This window comes from Cibotium barometz, chromosome 58 (assembly GCF_041138505.1).
Source record: "Cibotium barometz isolate CiBa-2024 chromosome 58, ASM4113850v1, whole genome shotgun sequence".
NCBI classification, from domain to species: domain Eukaryota; kingdom Viridiplantae; phylum Streptophyta; class Polypodiopsida; order Cyatheales; family Cibotiaceae; genus Cibotium; species Cibotium barometz.
In genome coordinates this window covers 15,349,380-15,364,667 of record NC_141103.1, presented here as the reverse complement: position 1 = coordinate 15,364,667, position 15,288 = coordinate 15,349,380, and positions in this window count along the sequence as shown.

Sequence of the window (15,288 nt, the reverse complement as noted above, 5' to 3'; positions counted from 1 at the left end):
AGAGTGACAGGATCGTCGGTGAGTGTAGATCCCATTTTCCATGGGCAGTGGTGAATTAGACCTAAGGTTGAGCATCTCTTCCGACCATAGTCACTCCCTTGCCATGCACCCCTCACACTCCCAGCCTCAACTTCATCTATATCATCCTTCACACACATCAACAGATATGCTCCTCTCTCTCTCTCTCTCTCTCTCTCTCTCTCTATGTATGTATGTATGTATGTATGTATGTATGTATGTATGTATGTATCTATGTATGTATCTATGTATGTGTGTATGTGTGTGTGTGTGTGTGTGTGTGTGTGTGTGTGTGTGTGTGTGTGTACATATACTAATATATATATCATATATATATTTATATGTATATACATATTTACATATATATATATGTATGTATGTATGTATGTATGTATGTATGTAACATCACCAAAAAGAGGTACGTGCTTTCCTATCTTTCCTCTCTTTCATATCTTTTTATCCTCTCTTTCCTCTATTTTTATCTTCCAAAAAGAGGGGTTTTGTTTTGTAGGTCCTCTCTTCTAGAACGTACCTAGAATTATGTGAAACTTTCTGCTATCCCAAGTAGTCATTGCTACTATCCTTTTCCACTAAAATATATTTGAATCTTAAAAACATGCATAGAGGCATGTATCTCCCTCCTTTACCATCCCTAGTTTAGTGATGTTTTTTAATTTAATATCCTTAATTTAGTAATTCTTAGTTTACCCTTCCAAGTTTACTAGACTCCATTGCCTAGTCTCCCATTTTCCCTTGTATACAAATTTCTCTAGTTTACTAGTCTATCTGCTTCCCCATAGTTATATCAAAATAATATTTACATATATATATATATATATACATATATATATATACATATGTATACATATATATATATGTGTGTGTGTGTGTCTATATATATACATACATATATATATATATATGTATATACATATACACACACACACACACACATATACATACATATATATATGTACATATATATATATATATATATACACGCGCACACACATATATATATATATATATGTACACGCACACACACACACACATATATATATATATATGTATATGTGTGTGTGTGTATATGTATATACATATATATACATATATATATATATATATATATAAACACCATATTAGTGAATTTGGGAATTTCCCAATTCCCATTTTTGAATACTTTGTATTATTGTATGTATATACATATACATATATATATATATATATATATACATACATACAACAATACGTATGAATGTACGTTTGTTCCACATTATATAAATGGGTCCTTTCACACCCCCAACTTGAATGAGGTGTAAGGGTATCCAAATGTGCATGTATTCTCTTGAGAGAAGTGTCTTAACGTACATACATATGTATGTACGTTTGTTCCACATTAACTAAATGGGTCCTTTCACACCCAACTTGAATGAGGTGTGAGGGTATCCAAATGTGCATGTATGTGTTCTCTTGAGAGGAGTGTCCAATGTGCATGTATGTGTTCTCTTGAGAGGAGTGTCCAATGTCTAGCAAGCCTTAAACTAGTACTACTACTCCCCATTTTAATAGTGGGGAGCGTGGAAAGTCCTCAAAACCTATCATCCGAAAGGGGCACTGTCCACCCTAATTGTCTAAGTAGTATTCTAGAAGGTCTCAATAAAATTCTAATATCACATGAGTAGTTTAAGAGTTCTAATGTGTTCTTGTGTTATTTAAGTTTGAGCATTCATAAGGTAGACACATAATAGATCTACTTTTTAAGCCTCGTTCTTATAATGTAGACATGTGGGGAGATGATCCAGACTTGAGAAGCCCATGGGCCATCGTTCAGTGTCCATTTGTTGATGATCCGTACATGGAGCATCTCTCATCATTGACCTGCTAGTTTGTCACATCGGTATGGTAGAGAGAATGTGGAACATTTTTGCTCCACCCTTGTTATGGCTCACCCTAACAAGGGCTGCAACTATTGTGAGGATCTTTCTAATGGCTGAGCTCGTAACCCTTAAGGTCTCCAAGCTCTATAACTACAAGAGAATAAATTCCACTGCATCTCGCTCGCGAAGAGCGTTTTCACACTACCACATTGCACTATGTATACTCGTCCCTCCTCTCAGCTCACTTCACTCATGCACACTCACTAGCATGCAATAGGGAGAGTTTATCAAGAGGATTAGCAAGAGCAAGACCCTATTGCACAATGGGAGAGTATGTTGTGTTATGAGAAAAATTCACTTATATACATGCCCGTAAGTATTCACACTCACTTAAACTATGGCCGACCATGCACTTTAGGCTCATACGATGCCTAATGCTATTACAATGACTACTCTCATAATATATCCATGAAGTACATCACTTGGGACTTCATCCTACATGCTACAACATGCTCGTAAAGTGGGAATCACCATAAATACTCCGTGACACAATTACGGGAGCCCATTCAAATTGTAGATTTGGAAACCATTGCTTCATATCTTGAATGCATGACCCTTTGGTGTATCTAACTTGACTCCTTGATGTAAGACAATGGTGGTAGTTCTTATTAACCATAGGAATGGATTAACAACCCTCACTTCATTCCACATTTAACCCTACACCGATGGGGGGTACTCCAATGGGTGGTTCTACTCTTGGGTTATGCACTCCTATACCCATGTCCACTACCATTAGAGGATCTAGTCCTTTTCAAGGTGTTGGGCCTTCACAAGGAGGTTGTGAGCGACCAGGCCACTTCACTCTCTTTTGTGGCACCTAGTCCATGACCTTGTACCACAACCTCGTCAGATAGGAGGTTTGCCTCTTCTCGTCTTTCTAGTGGAGTCGTTGTTTTGGTGGGGGTGGATGTGAGGGTTATTTTGGGAGAAGTATAATAAATCTTCTTCCAATTTCCCATTAGAGGATGTGTTGGCACAATAGGTGGTGGATCCAAATGCCTACAACCCAGCGATGCTTCCTTACCATGTTAGGAGGGCAGATGGGTCGATCATTGAGGATAGCAAGGGAAAGCATGTCATAGCATGCATGAATCACCTTGTAAATCTTTAGTTTAGAAACTAGAGAAATCGAGACAATACAAAGAAGCAATACCATTTTAAGTGTATTGAAGACATAGTTTCCTGTGCCCCACTCCGACTTATAATTTAATGACCTTAAGATGTTGGATCGTATTCAAGGTCTTGTGAGTCACAGGAAATCATTGATTGCCAAGGCCATCAAGCGTGGTGGCATCAGGCCACCAGGAGAATTAGAAAAGGATTGGAAGAAGGCCAGAAAGACGTACCAAGAAAATCTTGATCTATTCAAGCAACCACAAAGAGAAGCATCTCGAGTACACATGCATAAAAGAGGGGCTTCTCATCTTGGATCGGGTGGAAGGCCATCTTTCCTCTCTCAGCTTATAAGTATTTGAACTCTTAGCATTTTGTATTCAAAACTTTAGTTTCCCAAAAAATTAAATCTTATATAAATTGTTCTTTTTTAATGTGTGTTTAACGTAGGGAAATATGGTGGGCCGTTCTCCTCAATATGTCTATTTGTACAAATTAGAACTATTGAGTGTCACTAAGTGGTGGAAATAGAGACGCTAATGTTTTTTATTAGCATTGTAGAGCAGCGAATATAGCGACGCTAATGTTTTTTGAGTAGTAAAAATAGCATGGGATATAGTGGCATTTATAGTGTGGGATATAGTGGTAGTTATAACATGGGATATAGCAGTGGTTATAATGTGGGATATAGTGGCGGTTATAGTGTCAAAAAAATAGCTTTGCTTATAGCGGTGCTTATAGTGATGCTTACGCCTCAACACTTTTCCATATCCTTTTATAAAAGCTACACTATAACCATCACTAACCCCTCTTTTTGTTGTAGTGCCAGTACCTTATACACCTCAACAAAATGATGTGGCTGAGAGGACGAGCAGATCTCTCATGGAGATGACACATTGCATGGTTAAAGGCTAGGATTTGCCTAATGTTTTTTGGTTAGAGGTAGTTTTGTGTGCCACTTTTATAATGGGCTAAACAGATGCCCCTCCAAGGCCTTGCCCTTATAAAGCTTGGAATGGCAACAAGCCCTTTGTGCAGGGATTTCATTAACGTCTTCACAATTTCGTGATCACGTTAACAAAACCTAGTGTTAACATATTAAAACTTGTGATCACATTGTATATTCACATGACCTGAGAAATGACCTGCCGGAATCCACTAGTCCAGTAACACCTCCGGGCTTCTATCTTTCCCGGCGGGCCCATCGGGATACAGGGTTTTCCCGGCGGGCCCGCCGGGAAAGACAAAAGCCCGGCGGGCCCGCCGGGAAAAATAGGAAACACCGGCGGGGTATTATTCTGTATATAAACACTGCCCGACACCCATCGTACAACTTTTGGGAAGATAGTCCTTGTTTTGGGGGCGTGATATCTCTCCTCAAAGTACTTGTAGAGCTCTCGAGTTGCTAGAAGTGTTCTCTTGGGAAGAACGTCCTTATTTTAGGGGCTGTTGTCTTTCCTTGTAGGCACTCCTAAGGCTATTGGGCCACTCGTCCTTAGTTCTTTGAACTGGGGGCAGGGTGTGGTTCGTAGCTAATACTTGCGGAGATTTAGGGACAAATTTGGAGTCATTCAGCTTTGCATTTGAGCCACGTACGTAATCTACCTACCTCATTCTGCTTTATGAATGGTTTGATGGAGCCAAGAGTCCTGCTTAGGGGCTTGTATTGGTTCTTGATACTTGATATAGTTTAGAGTAGACAAGGGTCTATTGTCCTATACTAGAGTATTGGGCAAGCATAGATCTTTGATTTTTTTTGTGAATGTTAGAGAAGGTCTATTGTCCTATACTAGAGTATTGGGCAAGCATAGATCTTTGATTGTATAAAGTATCCTTAATTGGGTACAAAAGGCATCCTTCATTGGGGGTGCAATGTGCATGATAGTCTCGAAGTAGTTTTGTAGTAAGACCTTGCAAGATAGTTTGAAGTAGTTTTATGTTATGTGATGATCTTTTGTATTTGTCAAGATAGTTTCGAAGTACTTTGTCTGCAGATGTATGTTTTGTCATACGTGAGTGATTTGTTGTTTTTTCATTTGTGTATTCATTGTTATATGCTTGGTTGAATAGGTTATTTGTTGAGATGGAGGACAATGTTGGATCCAGTGATACCTCCAATAGAGTCCAAATTTCAAATAGTAGAAAAAAAAAGGCACCTGGGATAGAGTGGCAATATGTAATTAACGTTGGTGATCGATTCATAGATTGGGAGTGTAAGCTATGCCATGCAGTAAAATCAGGTGGGGCGCCTCGACTAAGAGAACACTTTTTAGGCGGACCGAAGAAAAAGTCATGTACCCACCCCTCTGCACCTATAGTGGCCAAACGCATAAGAGAAGAAATTCAAAAGAAAGATTCAAGAAAACATGACACTCCTACCGTTAATGTATCAAGGCAGCAAGAACACTGTTGTTCTAATCATCAAACTCCCGCTACATCGCCTACTTGTACCCCGAACGGCAATGTGCAACCAGAAAGTAATCTACCCAGTGCATCTTCTTGCAAGCGAAACTTTGACGTAGGAAATATACCCATGCGTCAAACTTCATTGCAAGAAAGCCTACGTCAAGGTCGACTCGATGATGCACAACTCGTCCTTGCTGAAGCGATTTACTTTTCTGGGAGTGCTATGATGATGGTGGACAGTGAGCATTGGAAGAGAGCATGGAAGAAAATTGGTGAGTTTGGACCAGGGTTTTCACCGCCTACGTACCATGCTATGCGAAATGATCTATTAGAGAAATGTTATGCGCAGGTAAAAGAACGTGTACAAAGAATAATTCTTAGCAACTTTTTGGATGTAGTATAGTAAGTGATGGATGGTCTAATGTGCAAAGAAAACCATTAATTAATGTAATGGTTATTTCACCTAGAGGTGAGACTTTCATCCGTGCCGTGGATTCAGCTGGTTCAATCAAAACTGGGGCTTACATTGCTCAAGTCATTAGCTCTGTGATAGAGGAAGTGGGTGCCAAAAATGTAGTCCAAGTCGTCATGGACAATGCAAAAAATTGTAAAAATGCATCCAGAATCCTACAGCGACAATATCCACATATTTTTCCGGTAGGCTGTAATACTCATAGTTTGAATCTTGTATTAAAAGATTGGTATAAATCTGATGATACCAAATGGTTTGCCTCAATCGTCGACACTGCTCGTCGCCAGCTTGTGAAATTCATGCTCAAGAGACAGAGAGTTTTAGATATGTTTCGACCTCGCATGTCAGTTATGTTAAAGCTTCCAGCGGAGACTAGGTTTTGCACTCACTTTTACACTTTTGAGTCTCTTCTTAGAAATAAAGATGCAGTTTGTGAAACATTTACATGCATGGCATTTCATGACTGGGAGAACACTCAGCTTGAAAAAGTGAAAGAGAAAATCAAAGTCTTGAAGGGAGCACTTACGAGAAGAAGTTGGTGGAACAGTGTGATGGATGCATACCATGTAATGATGCCTGTTATGTATGCTGTACGAAGTCTTGATCAAAGAGCGCCTAATCTCGGAAAAGCATGGATGCAATGGTGGACTGTCCAGCGGAGTTTGGAGTGTCCTGAGAAATTAGAGCATTCAGTGGTGGAAAAGCAATGGCGTGTACCATTCTCCAGTAGACAAAGAAAAGTTCTGTTGAAGTACTTTCATGCTAGATGGATTGGAGCGCATTCACCACTGCACAGTGCTGCTTACATGTTAGATCCTGAATATTGGAATATGGATTTGATGTCCAACGTTGAGGTGGTGCAAGATTTTTATAAAGTGGTAAACACTTTCTATAATAATGATGATGATCGTGTACAGTGCATAAAGGAGATGACCTCATTTCGGTTGAAAGAGGGTTTATTTTCCAACTCCCTTGTTCAACAAATGGCTAAAGAGCAACCTGCATGGAAGTGGTGGATGATGAATGGTGGTGAGCATTATGCTTTATTGCGCAACCTTGCGATGAAGGTTCTAAGTGAGTGCTCTTCAAACTCAGGCTGCTCAGAAAGAAACTGGAGCATGTATAAATATATTCATAGTACTATTCGCAATCGACTTCTTGCAGATCGAGCAGATAAACTTGTTTACATGTACTGCAATGAAAAGATCTTGCGAGACATCAAAAGCGAAGAGTATGAAGAAGATATGCCCAGATGGATGTACAATTGTGAAGATGTAGTAGACGAGAACTTTGATGTTGGACGTACGTTGTGTACCACCCTTGAGATAGAAGACAATTTAGACATTGACTTAGATGAGCTTAATTTAGTAGACGAGAGAGTAAACGGTGAAAGAATTTTGGAGCAAGATACTGACATAGAGGAAGAAGTCACTTCATTAATTTAATAAAAAGTACTTGTACAAATGATCATATTTGGAGAAATTATCAATACAAAAGTAGAATTTGTTTTTCTTAGCTCTCATCTTGAAATAAATTGCGAATTGCACTAGGAGTTGCATCTAAAGGTCCTGGTGGTTTATATTCGCTAGCCATGCCGAACACTGTATAAATACCTTGATTTATTGGGACATTGCACAATGCACATGTGGAAGTATTTTGCATTTGTCTCACTAAACATATTAAGTGGTAATAGTGTCCACATGGTAGTATATACTGGCCGCTCCGCCCATCGAATACTTTGTAATATACAGGACATTGGGGGGTGGAGGAACTTGTAGCCTCAGCAGAAACTCCCACAAGATCAGGATGTATCAAAAAATGAGAGATGTGGTTTCCTTGGCACACAGGAGCAATACGTGAGGACATGCTCTGCACATCTTGGCTGATCTTTGTTAGCTGCTCTTGAATCCCTCTATTGGTCGGGGGAGGAGTTGACGCTTGAGTTAATCGGTCAGCTTCTTTCTCCTTCTCTGCTAGCTGTGCCCCTAAGCTTTCTTTGACCTGGTTTAACTCCAGTCCAGCGCCCTCCACCATGAGAGCAAGTTCTTCTCTTGTGAATGTCACTGTCTCTTCACGTATGTCGTGGGTGTTGACAGTGGCCTCTCTGGAGGCGAAGTCCACTGGAGTTTCTAGGATAAAGTGAGCATATAGCATTTTAGCAAAATAGAGTGGAGCGTCGGCGTTATGGAGAGGACGACCGTACACCTCCAAGAAAATGCGCTCGGCATTAGTTTTGATATCATTGTGAGTGCAACGAGAAATCTTCCATCTTCCCTTCTTAATCTCGCCATCTGGACATGGCCATATTTCCTTTATCATCTCTGTGGTGGTTACGCGTTTTTTTATGTCTTTCCATTGGGCATAAGTTGGATTTGTCCATTTCGATAACCTGCATGCTGTTCTTGTAGCTTCGCGGGCTGTCAGGCCATGTGCAAGGACCTTCATTCGCTCGTATGCCATCTTGGCTAACTCCTGATGCTCGTTCGCTTGCGCCTGCTCCATATCTGCATGAACGTAAATGACTTTAGGATTTTAATGAACTGTAAAGATCAACGTAAGATAAATTGACCATTACTCTCAAAATCTTGAAGTCAAACACCACGAGAGGAGATATGTATTGCAAAGACTCGATGAGAAATATCCACTTGACTCCAAAAACACTTCAAACAATGCTCGCACATCAAATTTTGAAGAGAAAACATAAACTTAAACACCACAAGAGGAGAGAGATGTTGCAAAGACTCAATGAAGAGAGAAACAAAATTTTGAAACATTGGACACATCAAATTTTGAAGAGAGAAACAAAATGCCATTCCTGAAACTTAATCTCTTGATACTGTATCATTACAAAGTTGGGGTGAATGCCACCGATAGCTCTACAAGAGGACGTTGTGCCCTCGTAGGGTCAGTCTTTAGTGATCTAAAAAATTCAACTACTTGCAAAATTGATTTTCGCTCATCGCGATTAGGCAGAAACATCCAATTTTTGACTCTATGAATAATAGTATCCATGGTAACTTTGTCATGGGAACTATTATCCATCCACAACTCTTGCACTTTCTGCCAAAAGTCATATAAAGTTTGTAATAAATATCCCAAGGCAAAAACATCAGATGCAGGAGTGTATGCATCTGCCAAAAATGGATCATAAAGCTCTGGGGCTATCCACGGCCGTTTATTTCGCTCTCTGTCTGCGTGGGAGACTGGCTGTGCCACCTTCTCGGGGTTCTTGTCTGCTTCAAAAACAAAATTGAGAGACACCCGTTTTTTGGGCGCTCTCAGCAGCAACCCCCAATCGATAATACCTATGTGTGGCTTTAGCTCTTTTGTATAATCCAACGCTACATTGAAAGGATGTAGGTCGGTATGTACAATACCTGCCATATGTGCTGCCGCTAGACCTTCCACTAGGGCATGCATAATATGTGGCATGTTTATTACTACCTCTTTTATTTTTGAAAGTTCTAGATGACTTAAAGGGATATTATCAGGTGGGGGTTGTCTCCATCCTCCATCCAAACGAAAAATGGCTCTGGTGAACTCACTGAATCTGAAGGGAACCTTCAGAAGAGTATCACCAAGAGCGCCGCCATTATAGTACGGGAAAATTGTGATCCAAGGAGCCTCTTTTGTAAAGGCAATGCATCGGACAATCGATGGATGTAGCACTTGCATACCCTGCTCTGCCTGGAAGCTCTCGAACTTCGCGCTGCCTTCTCCTTTGTAGTGCTTTCCGCAAAAAGTGATGTGCTCCGGTAAAAATGATATACCTTTAATTGCATACTCTTTTACTGTTCCAAACACGCCGGAGCCTATTGTTCGTCCTTCGTGAAGTGCTTTGTGCGGGATGCCAATAAGATGTGTGCACATAGAATTGTAGATGGTACGATTAATGACACTTGTACCACTTGCATCTGCCTGACTGGACGTTGCAGCGACGTCCTGGGCAATACGCACTCTTTTGGGGAGGGACTCTGCATCCAACGCCTTCATGCGCTTGCTCTTGGCTCTTTGCTCGCTCCATACAACGTCCCATAACTGTAGACGTTGCATATTGGCTTCAAGCGGGGCAGCATCTCTAAGATCACTGCATGCTACACGCATGCTCCCCAAAACGGTTCGTGTTATGTGCTGATGGTTGAAATCTGCTATCTTCTGTCTGTCTAGCAGCTCAGCGAAGCCGACGTTGTGCATTTTCCCATATTTGGTCTATGAGATCTCGCATGAGTATCTCAGACTCATTGATCTTTTTGACGACATCATCAGTACATTGTGATACTGTGATGACCGCTTCAACGCGAATTACTCGTAGAACAATTTTGCGCTCTTCGGGAGAAAGCATGTTGCTCGTCTTCGTAAATCTAGAAAATAACACTAAACACAAAAAAACAGAATATCAAACATTACTGAAATAAACATCAAGCAGACGTGAGAAAACAGCAACAAGTATATCAATATCGTCAATGTTCATACAAAAACGGAATATCAAATAATTATAATGAACTCAACATCATCCAATACATCATCAAACGTGAGAAAACAGCAATAAGTGTATCATTACTTATCAATGATCAAACAAAAACAGAATATATCAAACAACATTACTGAAATAAACATCAAGCAGACGTGAGAAAACAGCAACAAGTATATCAATATCGTCAATGTTCATACAAAAACGGAATATCAAATAATTTTAATGAACTCAACATCATCCAATACATCATCAAACGTGAGAAAACAGCAATAAGTGTATCATTACTTATCAATGATCAAACAAAAACAGAATATATCAAACAACATTACTGAACTCAACATCATGCAATACATTATCGAACGTGAGCCAACTGCAACAAGCGCATTATTACTTACGAAGTGTATACATTATCAAATGAGAGAGAGAGAGAGAGAGGGGGAGGAAGAGAGAGAGGTGTGACAGATAGAGAGAGGAAAAATTAAATGATATTTTTTATAGTTTTGTGAGTTCCTAAAGAGAGAAAAATAATGTTTTGTAATCCTAAAGCACTCCTCATCTACATACCTATCGTGATAGAGAGAGATGTGAAGTGTATCATGAGAGAGAGAGAGAAAGAGTTGTGAAGTGTATCATTGCGAGAGAGAGAGAGAGAGAGAGAATTGTGAAGTGTATCATGAGAGAGAGAGAGAGAGGAGAGGAAGAGAGAGTTGTGACAGATAGAGAGAAGAAACATTAAATGACATTTTTAATGTTTTTGTGAGTTCCTAAAGAGAAAAATAATGTATTGTGCCAATTTTTAAGTAAATAGAGGGAGAAAAAAGAAATTATTAAGAATTATGTATATTTTAAGAGAAATAAAAAAAATCATTATCTACACATCTATCGTGTTGTGAAGTGAATCATGAGAGAGATAGAGAAAGAGTTGTGAAGTGTATCATGAGAGAGAGAGGGGGGTAAGAAGAGAGAGATTCATATTTTTTGAGTTACGAATCACGATATTATAAAATAAAACGTTTAGACAATATGATGTAAACTTTGATCCATGAAATACTAATGCCGCGTTAAGTATCGCATGGATCAAACACAATAAAAACAATACAAGTCAAATCAAACAAATTTACGACATTTATTCGACCGCGTTAACGATCATATGCCGAAATACGCAAGCAAATTTACGACACTTTTTCGACCGCGTTAACGATCAAATGCCGCAATATGCAAAAAACATTTTATGCACTAGCGGACGACACCAACTTGCCGTGTTAACGACAAAATGCCGCCCGATTCTATGGGAATACCAATAGGATACGAACATACACTTGCCACGTTACCGACCATATGTATGCATTTGACAAAGGGAAGGGAAGGTGACATCGCCATAACGATACTATGCTTGCCGCGTTACCGACTAGTACCGCTACGGCGTGTCATACTTACCATAGGACACAGACTAACCGCGTTACCGACTAAGTGCCCCAGGGTAAGCACCATTCCGAAGAATGGCCTTACACACACACCAGTCTTGTGGCGGGCCACCCAAATCCTGTCGCGCATTGCGACAATGGGCGGCTGCCCGCACGAACTCACCCACACACACATCCCTCGTGTGGCGGACCACCCACATCCTGTCGCGCATTGCGACAGTGGGCGGCTGCCCGCACGAACACACCCACATACACACACACACACACACACACAAGTTTTCATTACCTGTGTATGCTGTCAGCAATGAAATCCCAAAGGGCCCCCCGGGCCCATATATATAGAAAACTGTACCCCGCCGGGCTATATGACGACCCCGCAGGGACCCGCCGGGCTTTGATTTATCCCGGCGGGCCCGCCGGGTATAGCAAAAGCCCAGCGGGATTTTTCCCGGTTACCAGGTCGCTTGCCACCGGCTTTTTTGAGAACATGTTAACATGTGAACATGTTAATAACATGTTCACATATGTTATTAACAAAAAACATTTTGTGATCATGTGAATATAAAATCAGAGCCTTTGTGGCTCATTTGTGTGTTTTTGGTTATTTTGCTTATACACTTGTGTTTACAAAATGTAATAAGCTAGATGATAAGGCAATAAAATGTATTTTTATGTGGGATATATCTAAGAGAGCAAAGGGTATCCAGCCACACAAAGTGGATTTTTGTGAGTAGAGATGTTGTCTTTGTTGATATATCAGATTAGCCCATGTATATTTTGTTTATAGATACAAACAAAGACATCCTGAAAAGCATGAAAGTAGAAGTATTGCATGGACAACAATTATCATGCGCTTGTTACCTTATTATTTAAAACAAAATGATAGCAAATTTTAGTGTATTGCTGCAAACACTAGTATGAATAATAGGACATGTGCTAAGGGCATATTTGACCTTTGATCAGTTATAATTTACATCGATAACACAATGTTATGCCTTGTCTATTGGCATAGGCTAATAAACACGATTCATACAAAACCCACTAAAAAAAAGTAAAATTTGACCACACAAACGGTATAATTACTCTCAATCAAGTCTATAATTTGTGTCAAATGAGTCCTTCACTCACTCTCATGTTATGTGTCATGTTATATTGTAGCATTTATATGGTAGTGATGTGTGGATGTAGGCTACTAATAAATCAGGGAACTTTTTTCCTCTTTAGGAGGTTTTTTCCCTGAGTATACATGTATACTCTTCACAAGTACTTTACTCATTCTCATAAATCTACTTTGAGTTTTGTGCTTCTACCTATCTCTCCTTGCTTACAAGTTGCATCTATGTGTGTATTGCTACATTGGTCTCCACTCTAACAATTGGTATCAGAGCATGTTCTCTTGGCTCTCACCCCCTTGTCATCTTCTCCTTGAGTTTCTCTTTTGATTATCTCAGATTGAGCTATCCTCTTAGGTGGAGAAGGTATACCATATAGTGTGTTGTTAACTTTGTAAAAAAAAATTTAAAACGTATTTTAGATGCATTTTGAGGCTATTTCTATGTTGTAAAGTTTCTATAGGCATCCCAAAACTATCAGTTTGAACTTTTTTTGTTTGATTTTGGGTTTTCTACACATTACAACAACATTTGGAGTGTAGATAGGCTCATTGTTATCTTTGTCATTGTATCATTGAGCTTATCTTTAATAACTTCAACAACATTGTCAACATTATTATCGGTTTATTTATTCATGCTAAGTATTTTTTCTACACTTTACAATTTTTCATACACTTTTTAGGTTTCCTTCGTCATCATTTGTGATCTGATGCATTAGCAGAGTAAGTGCTGAAAAGGAGTCAGCAAAATATGCATAGGATGATTGGGCATTAATTGTGCACTGCAGTTATGATTCTTCTATCTATGATATATACAACATTACTTCTCAGTGTGATTTATTTTCCTCACTTGAGTCTCTCTGCAAGGAGGCATAGTCACATGTGAAAATGACTCCATGTATCTTATAAAAGCAGTTGGTAAGGTTGTATTGATTGTTGCATTAAATGGTGGGGGGATAATCACTCTCTCAAAAGTCTTGTTTGCATTAAAAATAACTTGCCATTAGTCTCTCTTCCACTGCTAGGGGGCAGGGCATGCCTAACTGTCATATTTGTTAATAATAGGTGTACATTTCATGATCGGAGTGATGGAGACATCATTGTGGTACCCAGTACTACTCTATGCCATGGGCTTTACAAGTTGGATAGGTATGAGAGATTGCCAACTAATCAATTGTTGCCAATCCAAGTAGTAGAGGGCAAGTTCCAAAGTTCAGATGCAGTGGATGGAAATGGGTGAGCCACGATTCATAAGTTCATAACTATACCATAACTTGGTTTGGAGAGGCTACAGAGAGAGGATAAAGGTTAGGGTCATCCAATCAGGTCAAAGGGAGGAAAACTTGGGTGTTTGTTTTACCATGCCCGTGAAAGGATAAATGTCAGGGTCATCAAATCAAGTCAAAGGGAGGAAAACTTGGGTGTTTATTTTACCATGCCCCTAAATGTTATTAGATCTTACATAAAACCAAGGAGTTATCATGTTCTCAAGTCTTACACGGGTGTTTGTTTACATGCCCCTAAGTTATCAAATCTTATAGAAAACCGAGGAGTGATGTTAAATCTTAATGAGAGAGGACTAGGACTAGTGGCTACCACAATGGAATTTGACTATAATCCCTTCACCATTATCAATTTCCTCGACTCTTTTGATATAAATAATGATGCAAGAAAAGTAAAAGTGGAAGGATAGGTGGTGGGTAGAGGTAACACTCACTAAGGAGTTGGTGGCAAAAGTATTAGAACGGTCAATTAAGGATAAACTGAACAAACTGAGTTCAGAAGATATTGACCTTGGCTCTTATGTCCAAGGATAGCTAGCAAACATAACACTCACAAAGGAGTTGGTGGCAAAAGCGCTAGGACTACCAACCAAGGATAAATCAAACAAACTCAATTTAGAAGATATTAACCTTGGCTCATGTGTCCAGAGATGGTAGAAAAATCACAGCGGAGCATCTTTTGAGTCCACATAGGATGTAGACTTGGAAACTGCCAATTGAGAGCATAAAATATGTTGACACACGGGTCAAGCATATATATATGAATAATAGGATGATACCTCACTAGTTATATGTCCTAGCCCACAGAATTGTGGAAGGTTGGGCTCATCAAATTTTCAAGGATTTAAAGACATATTACAAGGATCACTAGAACATAGTAACCCTTTTTTGCTACATCAGATTTTTTTTTATATAGAGCTAGGATACTCTAGGTTTCCCCCAAGGCACGAGCCAAATGTGGAAGTTGCATTAAGAAGTTGGGAAGGGAGATGCAGTAATCGGTCCTACTAAAGAAGGGATATACAACATATCAAACAAAATATTAGATGT